Here is a 22,300-nt window from a genome sequence, read left to right as displayed (position 1 = left end):
TATAGGAAGACGAGTTACAAACTGTTTTCATAACCAGCATCAAAAATACTATATAGACCAAAATAAAAAAATTAGTCTGAAAAAGAAACGTTTTTAACAAAAAAAATTGTTGGGGAATGGGTTAAGTAGCTAATTACAATGATAACAGAATCATATTGCACCACAGCTGTAGTACAGCTGTAGTCAGCTGTACCTGAGATGTGATAGCCTATATGTTTTTTTAAAAATATATTTTATTGATTTTTTACAGAGAGGAAGGGAGAGAGATAGAGAGTCAGAAACATCGACGAGAGAGAAACATCGATCAGCTGCCTCCAGCACATCTCCCACTGGGGATGTGCCCACAACCCAGGTACATGCCGTTGACCGGAATCGAACCCAGGACCCTTCAGTCCGCAGGCCGATGCTCTATCCACTGAGCCAAACCGGTTTTCAGCGTGACAGCCTATATTGACAGAGAGTGTATCCCCCTCAAAGCACAGTTCCTCTCAATCTTTATTTTTCTTACTTATATTTACTATATGTATTTTTCACACTTGTATTATAACTATTTATGTGTTTATTGTCTAATGCAGAAATTCCATAAGGAGCTTCTCATCTTTCAATATGGTTCATTAGGCATCTGTTCAAATACATTGACATCTATAATTTTATGCCTTCTTCCTGATAGCTAAAATGTTTTTATTTTTAATCCTTACCTGAGGATATTTCTCCATTGATTTTTAGACAGAGTAGAGGAGGAGGAGAGAGAGAGACATCAATGTGAGAGAGACACATCGATTGGTTACCACCAGCATACGCCCTGACCTGGGGACTAGGGATGGAGCCTGAAACCAAGGTATGTGCCCTTGATCTGGAATCAAACCCAAGGACCTTCAGTCTTCATGCCAAAGTTCCAACCATTGCTAAACTGGCCAGGGCAATATTTAGATTTTTTTTAGTATAAAATATTTAGATATATTGAGCATCTGTAAATACATTTTCCTGATAATTTTACTAATGTTAGCACATTCCCATATTTGATTGATAAATATTTAAGTAAAATTTCACAGATACAGATATTCTACCCTGCTCAGAGACCATCTACTTTCCTTTTCTTTACCTCTACTCAGCAAGTGGTATATATGCTCATTGTGCAAATCTTAATTTTATACTGTTTAAAATATATATGTATAAATCTATAGCCAGATATATTTTTTTAGGATGGATTTATACTTTATATGAAGACTGGCTATAATTGGATTTCTGTATGATATCATTTGATAAAGTGGGTCTCAACTGCATTGAATATGAAAAAAAATTATATAGTAATTTTATCCTTAATTCTTATCTAATATGTTTAGAAATAATTGATACTTTTGGAAAATAATGCAATTACATGTAAAAGAGGTATGAGCCCTTGAACATACTTTACCTATTCAAAGGTGGTTTCTTTCCAGGTATTGATATGTATGAGAGAGGAGAATTAAGAATATAAAAAATAATTTATTGTATTAAAATATGTGGGGAGTAGGGAGAAGATTGTTTTAAAGTCAGTGTTTCTCTTGATACTTTCATTCCATTCATAGAAAATTTTCCTCAAAAATATTTATTAGAAATTATCTGGAGAAGGAGGGGGCAAATAAATACTTCCTTAGAATATCTATTGAAAGCATTTGTATTCAAAATTGAGAAAGGGACAATATGTTTTTAAATAAAAATGGTAATACTCTACCACTATCACATATATATGCATGTCAAACATACCAACCCAGGCCACAATGCCCTCTTTGCTGTGTTAAATAATAACAGAAACTGTTCAAGAAAGAACAAAAGACTAAATGTTTATAACATCCTGGTTGATCACTAAGGATACTTTTCCTTGTTTAAGCCTGGAAAATGCTCTTATGGAAGTACAGCATGGTATGATCTGGGTTTGGTGAGTGATACATCTTTGTTCTGTAAGTGACATAAAAGCTATTAAGAAATCATAAGATTTCTCAAACAGGTGAAGTTTAGAACACAATCCATATGAGAGTTGAAGACATAGACAATGATTGCCTTAAAACAAATTATTTTTGTTTGCATGGTTTTTATTACTATTCCTTGGAAAGTCTAGTTATATACACCCAGTGTACAGCGTATTTCTACATCCTGGTTTAAAGAATTTGATTAAAGGTGCCTGTCACTTTATGGGGCATTAATCTGTAGCATTGTGGTTCTTTCCCTTATAAGAATTGCTGAACATCCCACGCGCAGGCACATAAATACTGAATGATGGAGTGATTCAAAATTGGATTTTGCTGGGTAGCTGAGAGAAATACAAAGGTGCAGTTGTTGACAGAGAAAAAAATGGATTGAAATAACATACCATGAAATTGATGAGGCTAGAGTGGAGGCAGGAAGGTTCTGAAAGATTGAGAGAACATGAAAGGAATAAAAAACTTGGGGTCCCTGTGCGGTGAAAGAAGAGGTCTTCTGTAGTGACTGTTAGGGAGCCTCAAATGAGGATAGCAGATAGTTGTTTCTGTGTGTGTGTGTGTGTGTGTATGGTGTTTAAGTGGCATTGTTCTTTAATTTAACTTTCCAGAAATGGAAAAATGTAGAATTAGTGAAAGTGCTTTGATGTGGCCATGAGATTGGGTGACTAAAGAGGAATAAATGAAGTAATAGAGAGAGAAAATGAGACATTTAAGAAGCTAAATTAAAACGTAGTCCATTGGGTCATCTCTGAACGAATAGTAGAACTGTGGTAGAGAGGAAACCATGAGCCAGAGCTAAAATTTATCTCTCAGAGAAAAGCAGTGACCAGAAGGTCAGTAAGTGACAGGACAGGTGGAGTTCCGTCTGGCCTCACTGTCAAAGGAAGAAGATTTTCATATGAATGTGATGTGGGAAAAGCCTGAAAGAAACACTCAGGAGAATAGAATGCTGACCATCTCACTGAAGCATGAGTCATGCAGTGTAAAAAGTGTCCACTCTGGGAAGCTCTATAAAAATCAGTGGCCCCAGGAAGGAACCAGGATCCTATTAGGGCAATAAGGTGGGAGGGATTCTTAGTAGAGTGGTCAAGGTAAAATACTTTTTCTTTTTAACATTATTTTTTAAAATATATGACTTCTACAGCCAAAAGGATCTTTTAGGAAATGTGGTGAAAAGATTAGAAGAAATGAGAATTGGGACAGGGAGAAGGAAGTACAGGTTAGCTGGAGGACAAGAAATCAGGAAAAGACAAATGACTGGGGAAGTTTATATTTTGTTTTTTGATTTAACTTAATTTTTATTGATTTTATTTTAGTGAGTGAGGAAGGGAGGGAGGGAGGGAGAGAGAGATGAGAGAAACATCCATTGGTTGCTTCCTGTACATGCCCTGGCTGGGGATCGAACCTGCTCTGGCTGGGAATTGAATGGAACCTAAGACCTTTTGGTGCACAGGACAATGCTACAACCACTGGGAAACACCAGCCAGTGAGAAAATTTATATTTCAGACCATGATCAAGACCTGATGGGTTTACTTGACAAATGGCTAATAACGGTCACCTCAGAAATACACTTGTAGATTGTGGTGGCGGACTTATTTCTAGGTGCTCAGGGTGCAGAGCGTGAGGTTAGTCATGCTGCTGGCTGTGCTGTTGATCTGGGGAATACCTTCTGGGATCCTGGGTTTTTTTTACCTGTAGCAGAATTACAGAAAGCCTGGTAATCAGCTTCCTAGTATAGACACTGAGGTCGGCCAAGCAGAATCTAGGAGGCTCAGCTTCTCCTTTGTCACTGAAGAAATATGGTTGCCAATGAGCGCAGTGAGTGTCTAGACTGGCTCCAAGTGTCTCTAGATCAGTGGTTCCCAACCTTGGCTGCACATTAGAATCACCTGGGAATCTTTTTAAAATCCTGATGTCTGGGCCTCATCCTCTGGAAATTCTGTTTCTTTGTTACTAATGTTGTGGCCTCACCCCGTAACAAAGAAACATAATTTCTGGAGGATGAGGCCCAGAAATGAACAGCAAAGGCTCATCTGTCACCTGAGGTGCTCATCCTCTTTCTGAGGAGGTCTTATAAACATCCAGCCACAGCTGCCTTTAAAGAGTGAAGGAGGGGAGAAAGAAACAGCGGACAAGGCCCTGCAAGGAACACGGTGGATATTTCTTAGTTCTCAGAGTCTTTCATTCTCTTCCACTCACATTTTATCCAAGACTAAATTAAAAAAAATAAACTAGCTTATATCCTCAGATAGAAACCAATAGCTCATAAACCAATGTGAAATGCTGGGTCTGAGGCCCATTTGGAATTCAGGTAATTTATTGGTAAGTGTAAATTTCAAGCAAGAAGGGACCTTCAAATCTGTAAATCTTCCTCATAGGGCTTATATTTGTGGAGTGTCTCCTAACTCCAAGAAGAGATTTAAAAATTATGGAAAGGATGATTTTATAGATATATACTAGAGGCCAGGTGCATGAAATTCGTGCGGGGGTGGGGGGGTGTCCCTCAGCCTGACCTGCACCCTCTCCAGTCTGGGAGCCCTCAGGGGATGTCCTACTGATGGCTTAAGCCTGCTCCCTGTGGTTCTCTGCTCTCTGCAGCGCCTGCCTGTTCCACACCACAGCAACTGCCAAGTAGGCCATGCTGGGTGCTGCCTGCAGGCGGTGCTTGCCTGCTCCTGGGTCGCTGCAGTGACGGCCAAGCAGGCTGAGCTGGGAACTGCCTCCTACCTGCTGTCAGTCTCCATAGAGGCAATGAGGTTAATTTGCATACTCATTCTAGATTAGCTGGTGAGTGTAGTGGAGGGATGGTCAATTTACATGTTTCTCTTTTATTATATAGGATATATGTGTACACACACACACACACACACACACACACACACATATATATATATATATATATTGTAATACACAATTTTTTGTTTACCATGAGGTGTCCTTAGTTTATCAAATGATTTGTAGTATTTTTAAATGTACTTTAATAACACTTTTGAATGAAATGCATGCAATGAAAGATAGAAAGTTGCCCTAGCTGGTTTGGCTCAGTGGATAGAGCGCTGACCTGTGGACTGAAGGGTCCCAGGTTCGATTCCGGTCAAATGGCATGTACCTTAGTTGCAGGCACATCCCCGGTAGGAGGTGTGCAAGAAGCAGCTGATAGATGTTTCTCTTTCATTGATGTTTCTAACTCTCTAGCCCTCTCTGTAAAAAATCAATAAAATATATTTTTTAAAAAAGATAGAAAGTTGTAAGAGATGCACATGGAATCTACAACCCTTTGTAAAGGTCTTATTCTTTTTAGGAAGAAGGGGAAAATGTTGTCAAAGATTGAGTAGGCCTCAGGGAACTTTAACTTGCATGTCCAATACTCACTGACCTTGACTGTTTTATGAGGGGTCACATTTTAGTTTTGTACAGACAAACTGTTAAACAATATCTGGAACGCATTGGAAGAAAAAGCATTTTTCTGCATTTATCATGCCCCTTCTACCCCCTGCTCAGTGATGTGTTCATTTCTTTTTTCAGCTTAGAGCAAGACAAAAGTTCAATGAGAAAGTACAGTCCATACTTCTTACCATGAGTCAGATATTTCATACAAAATTTCCCTAGCTGGAAATCTTAACTCATTCTTCAACCTACAAGAAAAAAAGGCTTTACAAAACTTTAACACATCATTTATAGATTTTTTTATTTAACTGCTTATAGTGAAAATAAAATAATCCTGAATAGTAAGTCCTCTGTATTTTATTAGTACTAAAACATTCTACAATGGAGTTTTCCTTTGTTTAGTGGGTCACTTTTATTCTCCTTATCCCCAACCTTTTAACCGTGTGTGTATAGTGATGTTTTTTTCACTTGTGTGTCTGGTTGCAAAGTTTGTTTTTGTAATAGAGAGATGTACAAACAAATGGTGTTCCCAAGTAACCAGTGTGATTTTCACTTGGGATACTGCAAATTCAATAACCCTCTAAAAGCATTTCTTAGGAACGGAAGGATAAAAGTAAAGGGATCCAATCACATTAAGTGTGCATAGTAGTCTCTGAAATCATCAAATCTTAATGAAGGAAGGGATAGCTAAAGAGTTTAGACTCTATTAAAATTTTGGTGGGAGAAAGTTTGTCTCCATTTTATTTGCAAAGACCACAGTTAGCGATGCCAGGAAGCTGCAAGAATAATTGTATATTTCTAAAGGCAAAATGTGGCTTTTGATATGCTGCCAATTGAATTCTATGTTAATCCTATGATAAGTCACAGAGTCAGAATAACCCTGACCTCAATTTATTTCCCTTGTGCATTCCTGTAATGACTTTTCAGTCCTTGGCATTTCTTGAATTTTCAGTTATATGGTGACAATAGTTTGTTTTTGCAAAGCACTTTTTCTTAAGAAGATTACATATATGTCTTCATAACATTGTATAAACCAACCCTTACTCACTGAAATTTAAAATGGTACTAAGATTGATAAAAGACTGAGTTACTGTTTGCTTCTCATTTATTTTTTATGAGAAACGAGATGTTTTTCTCCCTTCCTACATTTCTTCACCCTAAATCAACTATCCTGTGTCATCGTTCCTCAAAATCACGGAGTTCACATGCCTTTTGGTTTGAGTCAGAGAAAATTTCAAAGTAAAATGCCAACTTTGTTCCCTATCTCAGATTTGTAAGAAAAGGAGGAAATTATGAGAATCAACAGGAAGAAGGTGATCATTTACTCTAAAAAAAAATAACTTTTAAGGAATAGTCACTTACTTGAGAAGTATTTGGATGTCAGTAGTTCAACTGTGGCTGAGGTTTAGAAGACTATGAGATGGATCTCTCATCCTCTAGTTTACATGGCCTCTCTGCTAAATTAGGATTAAGTATGGCTTAATCTTAAATTAGGATTAAAGATTTGCTAATTGGGCCCCGCCAGAGTGGCTTAGTTGGTTGAGTGTCGTCCTGTGCACCAAAAGTTTGCCAGTTCGATTCCCAGTCAGGACACGGAAGGCAACTGATCGATATTTCTCTCTCACATCGATGTTTCTCTGTCTGTATATCTATCTATCATCTATCTGGCTATCTGTCTGTCTATCTATCTATCTATCTATCTATCCAGGGAAAGGAAATTCAGCCATTTGTGACAACATAAATGGACTCCAGTGGCATTATGCTAAGTGACATAAGTCAGACAAAGACACATACTCTATGATATCTCTTATATATGGAATCTAAAAAGCCAAATTCATAGAAACAGAGAATAAAGTGGTAGTTACCAGGGACTAGGGGTGGAGAAAATGGGCGTTGTTGGTCAAAAGGTATAAACTTCCAGTTACAAGATGAATAAGTTATGGGGATCTAATGTATAGCATGGTAATTGTAGTTAATATACTGTATTATGAACTTAAAAGTTGCTGAGAAAATACATCTCAAATGTTCTCATTACAAAAAAAAGAAATTAAAATTATGTGATGTGAAAGAGGTGTTAAATAATACTATGGTGGTAATTATTTGGCAATCTACAGTCGACCCTTGACCAACAAATGTTTGAACTATATATTATATATATATTATTTATTCAATCCATATACAGCCAAACTCCTACATTCCTAGGTTTTTGTATCATAGATTTAACCAGCAGCAGATTGAAATAATTTTTTTTTGATACACAGTTGGGAATACAAGGGTGTGGAGATTACCATATGCATTGTTCTACACCATTTTAAATAAGGAACTAGCACATCTATGAATATTGGTTATCTGTGGGGGAGTCAGAATTATATGCACATTTTTTACTGTACTGGGTCAGAGCCCCTACACAACTTGTTCGAGGGTACACTGTGTAACTGTAGCAAATCAACACATTGTATACCTTAAACTTACGCATGTGTTATGTCATTTATATCTCTATAAAGATGGGGGAGGGTGTAGATCTAAGGAAGGAGACAAACTCAGACATAAATATCCTGAGTCAGCAGATATATATCACAAAATTCGATGAAAGTGTTCAGTAGAAAGAACTTAATTTTACCTGGAAGGTTCTGAAAAGGCTTCATTCAGAGAGGGAGGTTTGAAGTGCTCCATATTCTTCACCCTGCTTGTTATGGCCCATGCAAATTAAGAGGGCCACTGATCACCATGCTGATTTGTCCTTTCACTGGACAATGGTGTAGTACAGAGCCACGGGCCACCCTTTCCTGAGTGGTGTGGAATGGGAACTAGACTCCTAGGAGCAATGAGTATTATGTAAGTCTATCAAATGTACTTCCTCCAGAATATAAACCAGATAGAATTGAGATAGTTGAATTATTAGTAATGAAAGGAGTTTGAGATACCGATTTAGAAAAAAAAAAGAATGCATCCCTAGCTGGTTTGGCTCAGTGGATAGAGCGCTGGCTTATGGACTGAAGGGTCCCTAGTTCGATTCTAGTCAAGGGCACATACCCAGCTTGCAGGCTCCATCCCCAGTAGGAGGTGTGTAGGAGGCAGCCAATCAATGATTCTTTCTCATCATTAATGTTTCTCTCTCTCTCCCTTCCTCTCTGAGATCACTAAAAATATATTTTAAAAATGCAAAGAAAAATGGACAGCAAAACTATTCCTCAAAACTGCCTTGCTTATTCCATAACATAAAGAGGCCTAAAGCCTCTGCTATTTGCCATCAAAAGGCATGAACTCAACCTTGTATTATATGTATGATTTACCTTTAATAGATTAATGTGCAAGACATCATTCTAAGAGACTATAGCTCCAGTAAGAGTATTTTAGAAAAGCATCATCAGTCAACACATGGAAGTCACATTTAGACAAAGGGTTCAAGGTAGAGTGAGGTGATAAAGAAAATGGAAAGGTGGTTTGGAGCAATAGTGTGGAAGTGTTTGATGAAATGTGTTCTTTATTCAATAGGTAATCACTTAAATGTTCATTTAAGGACTGTGAAGAAATAGAAGTAGTGACACAGAGGATATAGATTTTGGTTTGCCTGGCCCAGGCCAGCTTTATGCTATGGTTCAAGGAGAGGTATTCTGACTAGACTGACCATATATTTAATCCTACAAGCTGGAATATTTGGGGGTGGCCTTTCATTCTCACAAATATTCCAGTTTGTAGGATCAATTATATGGTCAGTCTAGTTAGAATGCTTCTCCTTAGGAGGCTATTTATTATTTCTTTACATCTGCCTGTGGATTATTTTAAAGGGCCTGTAGTTAGTTTTTGATGAAACACCATGCAAGTTGGAATCAATATGAACAGGCAGATTTCTGAACTTCTTGCTGTTCCTTTCGTTCCAACTCCTTTGATGCACTTACTGAAAATGCTTAATTTCAAAGCACATGCTGGGACTCCCAGGCAGTGTCTCAGCATAGTAATTAGTCAAATTTGGACAATAAATGGCCTCATTAGTTACTCCTTTAAGCATTTGCAATACAAATATCTATTTGTAGAATAGATTTTTTTCAGCTGCTAATAAATCTGTAGATGATAAAAGAGCTGTATTTTTGTTAGCAATTAGCTTTTGTTGCCCTGAAATAAATACACTGAAGTGTCGGTGGCCTGAGGCTGAAAGGCAACAGCCTTCCATATCCTATGGATTACAGAGAAGGCTGCACAGTCATCTCTCCCACCCTGCAACTTCCCAGTATAGTGGGAGGCATTCTTTTGTTATGCAAATGCCCCATTTCAAGATAACCTGTGTACACAGGAAAGGAATGGAAGGTCATTTCTAAGACTGGACAGATGGATGAAAAATTCCACAGGGTGCTTTGCCAAGCACCTGACATTATCTGGATGACAGCTGATGATTAGGATCACAAAGAGCAATTTGTATTATCACAGGTGACGGTGTGACGAATGGAGGGGGTGGCTTCTTATGGAATTGCTCAATTTCTGTGTGGCTATACTCAGGGTCCAAGGGCTGCAGAAAATGAACACACAGCACACAGCGCTTTCTTAGGGGAACTAAATGAAGGCTGGAGGACGAGGGGAGGAAGTCTTGCTGAGGGTGTAAAGACTCACAGCAGGCTTCAGATCAGTGCTGCTGAGAGGATGCTCCCGGCACAGTTTCCCTGATGCAGAGGAGAGAAGAGATGGCATACCTTAAGACAAACCTTTGTCACTCTCGAACAGCACTCGGCCACCTTCCAGCTCCGGGTTTGGAAGTATGAGAGATCCGATGGATGGGGCCTCATTAGGCTATGTATCACTGTGTTCTACAGAGCAGCATGCCAATCAGGCATCTTGGCTGGAGATGACACCAGTGCCGACTTCTCAGTATCTGTGCCTCAATCAGAATTTTCAGAGGTTTCACAGCTTTCAAAGGGGTTTGCCAAAGGCTTCCCCGCGCTGCCCGCGCTGCAGCTTTGTCTCTCCCGGACGCCTTATTGAATCTATTAGAAGACAAGCACATCTCTCAGCCATCAGACTTCTTGATGACAACACCTGTCAGTCTGTCACTCCACTTCAGAGACAGAAAGACTGCAGGGTGTCATTTGGCAGAATTAGAAAGAAAATGGGAAGAAATATATCTGAGACCACTATTCTCATGAAAGGAATGATACAACTATTATTTTTAAAGATAAATTCAATGAACTACTTAGGAATTAAAGATTGGAATGATTTTTACCCTGGATACTGATCAGTGGTGTTACAAATCATGTTGGGTTTTCAAATATAGTCAAGAAACTTAAAAAAAAAAGACTTAGATGGTTTGGATCAATAACTGAGTATTCTTTTTCAAAATCCATATATATTAAAGGGCAAACACTCTCATAGAAATTTTTTGTAAAGTTAGAATATCAAATATTTAATTGTGAAAAAAAGTTTTAGAAAAGTAAGTCACTTTTAGAAAAGTTTTGAGAATTTATCTTATATAGCAATTTAAAACTTACTAAGTAATAGATATGTCCAAGAGCAATGAATTTAAAAACCGTGTTTTTAGAAATTCCTACTATTGGTTATTTGTTTATTGGTTTATCTTTTATTTAGTCAGTAAATAGTAACATCAATCATAATATAGTATATTTTAAATTATCTATAAATGTGAAGTAAATTACTAAAACATATGTAGTTGAGTTTCTAGTCATTGTTTTACAGCTACTTTTCTTAAAACTAAACTATCACATAATCAGTAAGTTTTAACATCAACACACACACACACACATATTTTTAAGCTTTTGTGTTTAATTCTTGTTATTTTTCTCTTTTTGGTATAGTTTGCTTTGCATTTTAGGAATCTATTCTGGTAAGAGAAATTGAACAGGAAATATTAATTTGTCCACATATGACACATATTTTCCAACTGTGAATCATGGAGGAGTGAGTGGAACACACTGGGGTTCTCCAGTTGTACCTGTGACAAAGATCTTTTTATTTTCTAGTTTTTTGTGGTTTGGGTTTTTTGTGTTTGTTTGTTTTTCGGTCAGTTTTCTTGAGGCTGGAAGGTCAACCATAACCTCCACAAGGAAAAAAAATATAAATTAATGAAAATGAAACCAAAACAACCTGTGCAATATGGTCTTTTTTTTTTTAATGACCTTTAGAGAGTAATTTTCATAGAAATATCCCTATTAGCTATGGTTTTATTATTTATTATTAATATTATACTTGACTTCAAAGTGGATGAAATATCTGAGGCTGGAAGGTCAACCATAACCTCCACAAGGAAAAAAAATATAAATTAATGAAAATGAAACCAAAACAACCTGTGCAATATGGTCTTTTTTTTTTTAATGACCTTTAGAGAGTAATTTTCATAGAAATATCCCTATTAGCTATGGTTTTATTATTTATTATTAATATTATACTTAACTTCAAAGTGGATGAAATATCTTTGTTAGACATGTAGGCATCTTAAGAAAATTATCCCTCTAAATTTTATTATTTTCAATATCAGAAAATAATGGCTAAATTGCATCAAATTAAGTATTTATGACTTTTTTTGAACACAAATGACTATTAGTTTTATCTAAGTTTATATCAGAATATGTTTCTGCAGTTTGGTATGCTCTTTAAAAATATATATTTTTATTGATTTCAGAGAGGCAGGGAAAGGGAGAGATTGAAGCATCAATGATGAGAGAGAATCATGGATCAGTTGCCTCCTGCACGCCCCCTACTGGGAATCGAGTCCACAACCTGGGCATGTGCCGTGACTAGGAATTGAACCCTGACCTCCTCCTGGTTCATAGATTGATGTTTAACCACTGAGCAACACTGACCAGGCTCATATGCTTTTTTAATGTTTATGTATATATGTGTAGATATCTACCCGTATGTCTGTGTCTGTAAGTCCTTTCAATATGTTTTTTTGTTTGTCTGTTTTTGTTGTTAAGGAACTTTCTGCAAAATGATAATTATCATAATAATAATAAATAATTTTTAAATTCATGAAAGGCATGAAATTTCCTAATGCTGCTCTATGTTATAGCACCTTCATTAAAATCTCCTTCTTGTCAAAATAAATGCCTTTCTTTATTTTCTGAGGAAATGTTTCTAAGTCTAAAGTTGCCTACTTGCTCTCAAAGTCCGTCTTTAATGCCATTCTTCAAAATAAAGCCATTACCATATTATCTTAATCTAAAATAACTTTCAACAAGAAATGATTTAAATGAAAAAGAAGAAAAACTAAACAAAAATTCCCCTCAATAAGCTCTAAATCAGTGAAGCAGAAATCAGAATCATGGGAAAAGGAACCCAAGAGCATGCCTTTAAAAATATTTCAGCTGAGCCCAGTTAGTGTGGCTCAGTGGTTGAGCATCCCCCTATAAACCAGAAGATCATGCCTCAATTCCAGGTCAGGGCACATGTCCAGGTTGTGGGCTCCATCCCCAGTAGGGGGCATGCAGGAGACAGCAGATCAAAGATTCTCTCTCATCATTGATATTTCTATTTCTTTTCCTCTCCCTTCCTCTCTGAAAGCAATAAAGATATATTTAAAAAAACTTCAGCTGATTCTAATGTATACTAGTATTTGACATTCACTGGTCTAAAGAATGTTGCTTTTTTATTTTTAATCTAAACCTCACATTAAAGGTGCTTTTTGAAGGTATCTACTTCATTTCATCTGAATATTTTTCTCATTTGGTTTTTGATTACTTGCTGTGTTCTATCTCAATAATAACAGGATTTTGTTTTGTTTTTCTTTTCTATGACTGGTTTCCTAAAGCTGCTTTTTCTGAAAAACATTTTGCTTAAGTTCCTACAGGCACTCTTTTCTAGAGCAACATTTTTAAAAATTATTTCCCTTTTTTGTAGCTTCTATCTAGAGATTACTTCTAGGTTTTTCACTACTCGATATTTGCACATATATGGCAATTGAGGTGGAGGTGGGTAGATGTCTTAATGTGATGCAGGTGCTTCACAGTATCATTCCATTAAAACCACAGTGTCTCTAGCCCATTGTTCCAGGTACCTGTCAATGATCCCTATCACCTCATCTGCTCTCTGACATTGTAAAAGGTCTTACACACATTTATCACAATTATTTGCCAAAACATTTTATGGGATTCTTTGTATATGATGAGGTACATTTCCAGTAACCTCTTGCAAAATATACATCTAACAAGATGAAGAATAAGATTGTGAAAATTTGAAGTCTACTATCTGACATACAGCCTTGAAAGTACCACAATTTTGGCCAAACATCAGCTTTCACACAAGCATTTTGCCTAAGAAGAAGTTTAGTTAACTTGTTGGAAAACCATACAAGTGTGCCCAACCTAAGTAATTATTGTTATTGCAAAATGCTATTTATTTCTTTAGGAGATATGTTTTAGAAGTATTTGTTGATGACTAGGACCATTATGTTTAATGCTTGATATAAAATGAACATAACATGTAGACTCTGATTATTCCCAATCATTTTAGCTATATAGTGGTATAAATATCTAAAGTAGACTTGAATTTTTAGTCTTCCTTCTTCAATCAGTTTGGTCATGTGATTCACTCCCTGTGCTGCTGACAGCTTGTCACGAGATTGATGTTAACAATGGGAAGTTAAAATAATTTAAAATAAGAGATCTGGGAGACATTTGATATCAAACATGGAGAATATTGTTGAAAATGTGGTAAGATATATTCATTTTTTATTTGCTGAGAAATTTTATCTTAATTTTTGGCAAATGATAAGCTGATTTCTTGTGATTCTAATGACCTTAGACGTATTGTAAGTCCACCATAAAGTGTGAACTTCATAAAAAAAATGATTCTGTCTTAATAGAAAACCTGAGGGCCAAGAATATATATATATATCCTACAGAGCAAGAAGCAGAAAAAGTGATGAGGCTGTCAGATAAAATATATAAAGTAAAATTGACTTTCATATAGAACTTTGGAGGAAGACTATACAGTAAGAAAGGAGAAGTTAGTGACTGTATTTCAGTTCAAATAGCAGCAGTAAAACAGAACTCCAATTATGAGATCTATTTTGTAAGAAAAAGATTTATTTTTTCCCACCAAAATTATAGACAATCTAGTGGGAACTCACATGGAGGCCATTTGACAGGTGGTCAAAAGAAAATGCAGGCATCTGTCGATCATATTTATCAATACTGACACCTTCTTAAAAATTCAGAGACATGAATCGTACTTTCAAAAGGAAAAATCGCAAGGCATATATACTGTAATAGCTACCAGACCTGGTTTTAAAACTCTTTTCTTCAAACTACCGTAACCTGAGAAGTATCTTTGGGCTGAGAGTAACTGTTCTTGCTGCAGAAATGCATCAGATCAATTTCAGTAGAAATAGTATAAAATATTTATATAGAAATCTATTAAGCCTAGATGTTTACAGGTATCAGACAGAAATTCTGCCCAGTTACTTTCAGTGGTTTAATAGGAGGAGCCATTGTAAAGGGAATTTATTTTTAATATTGGACTTAATGTATATCAGATAATGACATTTTACAAACCTCTGTGTATCTTGTACTTCACCAGACATTGTATAGTATTAGAGGCCCGGTGCACTATATTTATACACTTGTTGGGTAAGGGGGAGGTCCCTCAGCCCGGCCTGCACCCTCTAAGCCAGCAGGCAGACATCCCCCGAGGGGTCCTTAGCGCTGCCCCGGAGGCAAGAGAGGCTCCCGCCACTGCCACTGCACTTGCCAACCATGAGCCCGGCTTCTGGCTGAGTGGCGCTCCCCCTGGGGGAGCACACTGACCACCAGAAGGCAGCTCCTGTTTTGAGCATCTGCCCCCTGGTGGTCAGTGTGCATCATAGCGACCAATCATCCCACTGTTTGGTCAATTTGCTTATTAGCCTTTTATTATATAAGATAGCTTTGGAGAGCAAGTAGTGAAGGTGGGGGCACCTGCTCTTGAGGCTGCGGAAAAGAGTAAAGACAATGACATTATTCTGATAGTACCAATCTTCCTGATGTAAGGTAAACTTAGAATCATTATTAGACCCCTATTATATAAAGAGTAATATAATCTGCAATGAGGAAACATCATAAGAAAAAACAAAAAAACAAAATAAACCACAGTATGTATTCTTGAGAAGACTGATGCTAGAAAGTCTTTACCAACTCAAAATTCCTCTTTGTTACAATACCCCACTATTTCTGACCTTTGGCCTTAGCACATGAAGTGACTTCTGCCTGGAAGCAGAGCTATTGGTTCCTCACCTTTCTATCTTCAGCATCTAGCCCAGCTGCCAGGCCTGGCCAAACAGTGCCTGTGGGAGGAGGCAGTGAAGGAAGGCATTGCCCTGGCCTGTACTCTGGGAATGCAACACCATCCATTTGTCCAGGTCAGAGAGGAGTTTACAGCTATTGAGGGAACTTCCGAGTGCATGTCACACTTCTGTACAATACACAAGTCTTTCCAATACACAAGTCTTTCTAGTCCAGGTTTTGTTTTGTTTTGTTTTGTCTTTAAATTCACTTAGTTTTGACAATTTGAATGAGAAGAGGAGAAGGGCAGATGTAGGTGATGGTGTCAGAAGAAGCTGCCATTTCCCTTCATGGAATTGTTTCCGGAGGCAAGACAAGCAACAAGAACACCTTTTCTCTCATTTTTCAAGTGTATGGATGTGTTTTCATCTTTTTGTATCAGGAGCTTCAGAAGGGCAGACACTTTCCCTTGCAGTAGTTGGGGTCAGGGTGAAGAGGATTAAAAACCAGTTAATAATAGTATTTAAAAATAGGCCTGTTGGAAATGGCATTCATTTTCTGTTTCTTTACCTTATGACCCTGGCCATAACCAGACATTCAATATGTTATATTGTCAGTGGTTTTGAATAGAATTGAATTGAACTGAATTATATGCCCTTCTCCCTACCTTGTACAAATCAGCGACCAATCATCCCACTGTTTGGTTTTCTAGTCCAGTGTGTGTGTGTGTGTGTGTGTGTGTATGTGTGTGTGTGTTTAAGTACACAGAGGGAGAGAGTAAGAGTAAGAGAGGGCTTTTCCTCACTTTTTAAAATAGGGAAATCTGGCTATAAAAAAATCAATGTTGTCTTTAGTGGCTCTATAGATTTGAATGTCGTCCAAAGTGTCCTGTCCCCTGATGCAACTGATGAATCCAAAAAAAAGTGAGGGAAAATGGAAAAAGATAAAGGAGAGTGATTGACGGTAATAAACAGACATACTTTTTGTTCACTAAAATATCAAGCTGCCACCAGACTTTGTTGTGGATTTCAGTGACCTGAAGTCAAACAGAGACTTGAGGTGGATATGACCCTCAGACTCTTGCCTCATCCACTGCGCTCTGTGTAGTCTGTAACAAGTTGCATGTCTCCTGGAGGACCACACAGCAGTGCCTGTGTGTCTGCATATAAATCTTCAATGGATTTTTTTTTTTACTTTTACAAGACTGGTAGACCATAGATCTTGTAGTTGTGAAACAATGCACTTCATCTCCACTCTTACCTCTCACCATGTCACTCCCCCAAAGGAGAGAAACAAAAAAATGTGGAGCCACAAAGGGGAAACAAGAAAAGGGTCTTTGACAAGATGAGAATGTTTCCACCACTGCCCTGGGAGTCTTGCATATCACTAATATTGCCCCTCCAGCCACAGTCTCGACTGTAACCATTGGACTATGTGAGAGGAAACAGCCAAACCCAATGGAAAGCCATTTTGCAATGGACCAGAGTAATATTGAGAGGCTCTGGGACAGCTGATGCCACAAAACTTTCCTCATGGGTTGAGACTCTGTGATATCTAGCAGGAGAACCTAATATAGCATTCCACTCCATGAATTTATGGGAAGGACATTGAACAAAATCCACTATGAGTATTTATTTTCTATTACTCAAACATATGCCATATAAGCATATTGTGTTTATTGAAATGCTACAGTGCTTTTAAACAAAGTAATATTTTCATGGTCATTAAATTAAGAAAAAAATTGTGTGTGTGTCATAGTTGTTCAAAGTTGTCTTGAGAGTATGGTTTTAGCAGATGTAAAAATTAAGCTACACGCCACATTCAATGCGAATTAGATTGTTAATTTGGGAAAATTTGCTTTACTGTGCGGAGCTTTAGTATTTATGAAGATTCAATTAGATAATTAAAAAAAAACACTCAGCCAAATAGTAGACATAAACTAAGTACTTAATAAAAAAGAATTAATTATAAAAATTAGTTATCTGATAAATCTATAAACAAAAGGATAAAATTAGATACCATATCATTACTATTTTAGAAGAGATTAATACTAGTAAGTCTTATCATGTACTCTAACAACTTCCATTGCAAACTGCAGAATCAGATGTAAGGCCAGACTATTTAGAAACTCAGCAAACAATGTTATTTCTTCATGTACCAAAAATGACCAAAAAAAAAGTCAAGAATATATATTTCTCTATATGATGGCTCCTTTTCATGGTCTTTCCAAGAACACTGTTATAGACAAAATAAATGCTACTCCAAAGAGTTTAAATGTTACAAAATTTGAGTAGGAAAATAAAGACCGAGACAGCATATTGTTGAGTGGAAGAATCTTATATATATTCATCCTCTGTGGGATATTTTTCAAGAGTAGAAAGAATTATTTAACTGATCCCTTGAATTATTTTAGCCTTATTTTGGACACCAAACTGCTCTCAATTATCTTAGAATCTATCAAGTCCATGCCTCCCAAATCCGGCTCTCCTGGAATTCTGTTTGAATTCACATTCAGACTAGTCCGACTACTAGCGTGTCTACTTTAGTAACTGTTTTTCTTTCATCAGGGTTAAGGTTATATGGGAGATATATTTTCTCATTCCAGATGGTTGACTGTGTTTTGCGTTATGATTTCATGGCTTATGTTACTTGATGCACTTTAAAAATGCAGTCTAGATTCTTCATTTTAAAAAAAACAACAACATTTCCACCTATAGATTATTAATTTAAATAATTCTAAGTTGAAGATGATCCTATGTGCTAACTGGTAGCATCACGGCGCTGTCAGCATGAACAGGATGATAAAACCTCTTGCCAGTCCCCTGAGACAGCTCTTGGAAGCCGTCAGGCTGAACGCAGGAAACCGTTTTGTCTGCTGCACAGAATTCCTGTGACCGCTGACTGCACGCGGCAGCGGAGCGCGCGCTGGCATTGGCCTTCCCTCCTGGGTGCCATGCGTGGAGATTTGCTGCCATTGAAATGCTTGAAATAGAATGGATCAGTTCCAACTGGCATAATTGGTACAGTCCGTGCAACTTTATTAGAGAGACTGAGGTTTGCCCTTGGTCCTGAAAGAACTGAGGAACTATTACGTAAGTCTTAAACAATCTTTACTGTTGTATGAGGGAATGAGGTCGTTGCATCCATTTTATGCTGATCATCCTGAAGTAATGGGAGGCAGGATGCAGCAGCATGCACGCAGAGTGCATGTTTTAAGCTCCCAAGTAAAGCGTAGTGTGACATTGCTGACAACATAAAACAAAGCTGGGTATATATTTATACTAGTAGGCTCAGGTGTAAGCGATTTCATATTGAGAGTTTTATATGCATTTGATAGATTTCTGTTAGATGAAAATGGTCATGTATCTTGCTAATGATTTTTAAAAGTCAATATTGAGATGCTTTCCTTTGGCACAAGATGGCACTTTAACTTCAGAGATCCCATGTAATTTCCACGAGCTTTCTCCTTGCAAAAAGAAAACAAGCGGTAGTTCCCCCTCTGAAAGCAGACACCAGTTGGAAACAGGGAAAGAAAAGCAGAGAATAGTTTTGCAATAGAGAAACTGTCTGCAATATAATGTGAGGGAGGGTGGACAGGGCAGGGCAGGGCAATGGATGCAATAATCTTTTATTTAATGAGTTCGAGATTTGAAGGACAAGTTAATGTTATTTCACATGGGAACAAAGAACACTTCCAGAAATATTATTTTTTCATTTTAAGCCTTAGATAGTCCCTCGTCAGTATAACTTTCTTGAAACATGACTAAGATACTCTATTGAGAATCACAAATTCCATTCATTCTGTTTGTATTATGTTACTTGACAAGGTACTGCCACCACTGCTGTTGCTGTTCTTGTGTGTTTTCTGTCCTGCAAGGAGTGACAATGCGTGTCCCTGGCTGATTCCTCTGGGAGGTGATTGTTCTCGTTTCCATGATGTTTCTGTATCAGTGCATCCTACCACTAGGCATCTCCATTGTCTGGTGCTATTTAGGCATCCTCTTAGGAAGGAGCATAGAGTGGTGCTGAATTTAAGGTGCATGAGCTTGTCAGAGTCCCTCTGGCCCTTCTCACTTTCATAGTTAGCTGAAAGCATTATGAGCTCATGGCCTTCTTTGTTCCTCATTTTATTGGACAGTTTTAGACAGGACACTTAAAATCTTTGGGATAAATGTGTCCTATCGCTGTCCCCAGTAATATCCATTATAAATTATCCATTATAACAAAAGGAAATGGTAGAGAGAAAAAAGGCTAAGAACCTAGCATAATTGGATTTTTATAAAATATATGTGTATTTTGCTTCCTTTTAAGAATCACAAGAAACAAAATTATAGTAATTATTTAAGGACATGTAATAATCATGATGAAAATAACAGCCTTTCAGTTATAGAGTACATACAGGTGTAATGAGCATTTTTATATGTATTCTTTCTTTTTTTAAAACTTTAAGCCTACAGTTATCAGTTCTTAATTGGAACAACTGACTTCACTCTTATCAATTTAAGCACCTAGTGGTTTGTGTCATATCTCATGGAGCCTGCGATGGCCGGGGAAGTCAGGCATGGATGTTACAGTCAGGACAGAGTACTCAGCAAAGCTGCCCCCCACACTGCAGGGCTGTTGGCAGCTGCTGCTCAGGACTGACCACGCTGTAGGCATGGGGCTACTCCAGAAGGGGCAGATATCTTTGCCACCTGCTTGCAGATAATCCTCCCATATCCACATTTTAGAAAGTCAAATAACTTTGCTAACATTAAACCATAGGACTGCTAAAAGAGAATCTGGGAAACATATTTTTTTCTTATTTTCTACCTTGGCAAAGTGGGTGCACAATATATGAAGTGTGACAATATAAAGAGATGGCGTCAATGGTTTGGGGAATACGTGAACTCCGGGTGGTTAAAAAAAAACAAACACAACTTTATTATCCTGTTGTTTCAGATGAAAATAATTGAAACTTAGAAATTTTGAAGTCCAATTCCTTTGAACAACACCAGATCTGCTCTGCAATTGTTAATATATGCAAAAATTATAATACTTTAATATTTAAATTCTCTGTATTGTTAAGACCTCTTGGGAAATCTCAGCCCTAACTGAGCTTATTTCTATGTATTAGAAACATTCATTTTAAAATGTGAGACCTCAGTTTCATTTTAGTAGAGATATGCTCATTATGTATCTATCCCTAAGGCTAAAAGAATTTCTGGCACAAAGGCAAAATCAGTTAGCTCTAGCACAGGCAAAAGATAATAGTAATTGTAAAAAATCAAACTTCTTGCGGAAATGATGGCCCTCGTGTTTCAGAAGGGATTTTTATTTTAGGAAAATAATTATGTGATGATATATTTTGTATAGAGGAAAAAAAACAATAGCCTAAAGTATGAGAAATTTATAATTCAAACACTCTCCAGTGCTACTTTTGGTTAATTATATCCAAATCCTAAACTGTTGCTATCTCTTTGCACTATTTCTTTTAAAGTCTTATTTTTTAAAGATATGTTTTTATGGAAGAAAGGAGAGGGAGAGACAGAAACATCAATAATGAGAAAATCATCCATCGGCTGCCTCCTGCACACCCCCTACTGGGGATCGAACACGCAACCCAGGCATGTGCCCTGGCTAAGAATCTAACTGTGACCTCCTGGTTCATAGGTCAATGCTCAACCACTGAGCCACACCAGCTAGTCATTTTTCACTCTCTTTTCTACCTCTGTACAGGGATACTCACTCTTATCTTCCCCTCCCTTTCTGGGCTCTGTCTGTGAAGTCCTGTGCTTTCTATTGCATTACTTTTCTCTGTCTCCCAGAGGTGGTTTCTATAGTTAGGATAAGGAGCAGCCTGGAACTCACCCCTTTGATATGGCCAGGACTCATTAAAATCTAAAGTTTTAGAAATGTATGGCAATATCTTTTGTAGACACTTCTATATCTGCTTATTTCTTAAATACTGGATTTTTCTCACTGGCAGTAACCTAATGCAATACATTTATGAAAAATGGAAATGTTCTGATTCCTGAAGCTGGGGAGGATGTGGGAGTAGCTCAGAATGGGTAAAAGAACTTCAAGGATTGGAACAAGGATCTCAGTGCTACCAAAATCTTTCCTGTCTCCACTTGGGTTCATTGTATATACAGTCTCTATCCACATCACAGTGGCAATGACAATTGGCAATGCCAGCTTCCTATCACTCAAGTAACTTGTCCTAAAGGGAATAGAATGTCTTACTCCTAGCAAACAGTTTGCCAACCTCAGAACACCATAGAATTGAAGGTATTTGGGCTACTTGTCAATGGACCAATAACAATTATCAGCAGTCGGGGGCACTAGAATATTTTGAGGACTGTGTTAGATGACCATCCCTAGGGAAATGAAGACAATGGCTGACAACCTCGCTGTGACCATGAGAAAGGGAGAAAGTCTCCCTAAAGGAAAAGGCCACCGTTCAGAACACAAACAGAATGAGACCACACAAAGTTACCCAACCTTATGCCCTACACTATCTTCTCCATATATAGACTTATGAGTCTTCCCATGCCCTAAGTACATGGTTCAACATCTCCAGGGCCTCTGTCACCTCAGCAAGTAGTTTAATTTTTTCCCATAGATCTGGGGGAAGAGATTATAAAGAACAAATAGGAGCCGCCTGGGATACAGTGATTGAATAACCACTAGATGAAAGAAAACATCAGAAGTAGTGAATATTATTATTCCTGCTACTTTTGCATTTCTTTAATCCTTAAGTCTCCATG

General features: G+C 37.5%; 1 long non-coding RNA gene across 1 annotated transcript; it reads right to left on the bottom strand.

Moving 5' to 3' along the window:
• Window positions 1-730: 730 nt before the first annotated feature.
• LOC107183431 lies at window positions 731-21,146 on the bottom strand. Its single transcript, XR_001514222.1, has 3 exons — window positions 21,135-21,146; window positions 4,096-4,101; window positions 731-807 (listed from the first exon to the last, which is right to left on the bottom strand). It is a non-coding gene; the product is annotated as an uncharacterized LOC107183431 (long non-coding RNA).
• Between the last annotated feature and the right edge of the window lie 1,154 nt (window positions 21,147-22,300).

This window comes from Myotis davidii, unplaced genomic scaffold (assembly GCF_000327345.1).
Source record: "Myotis davidii unplaced genomic scaffold, ASM32734v1 scaffold570, whole genome shotgun sequence".
Lineage (NCBI taxonomy): Eukaryota > Metazoa > Chordata > Mammalia > Chiroptera > Vespertilionidae > Myotis > Myotis davidii.
This window is presented reverse-complemented; position numbering and strand designations above follow the sequence as displayed.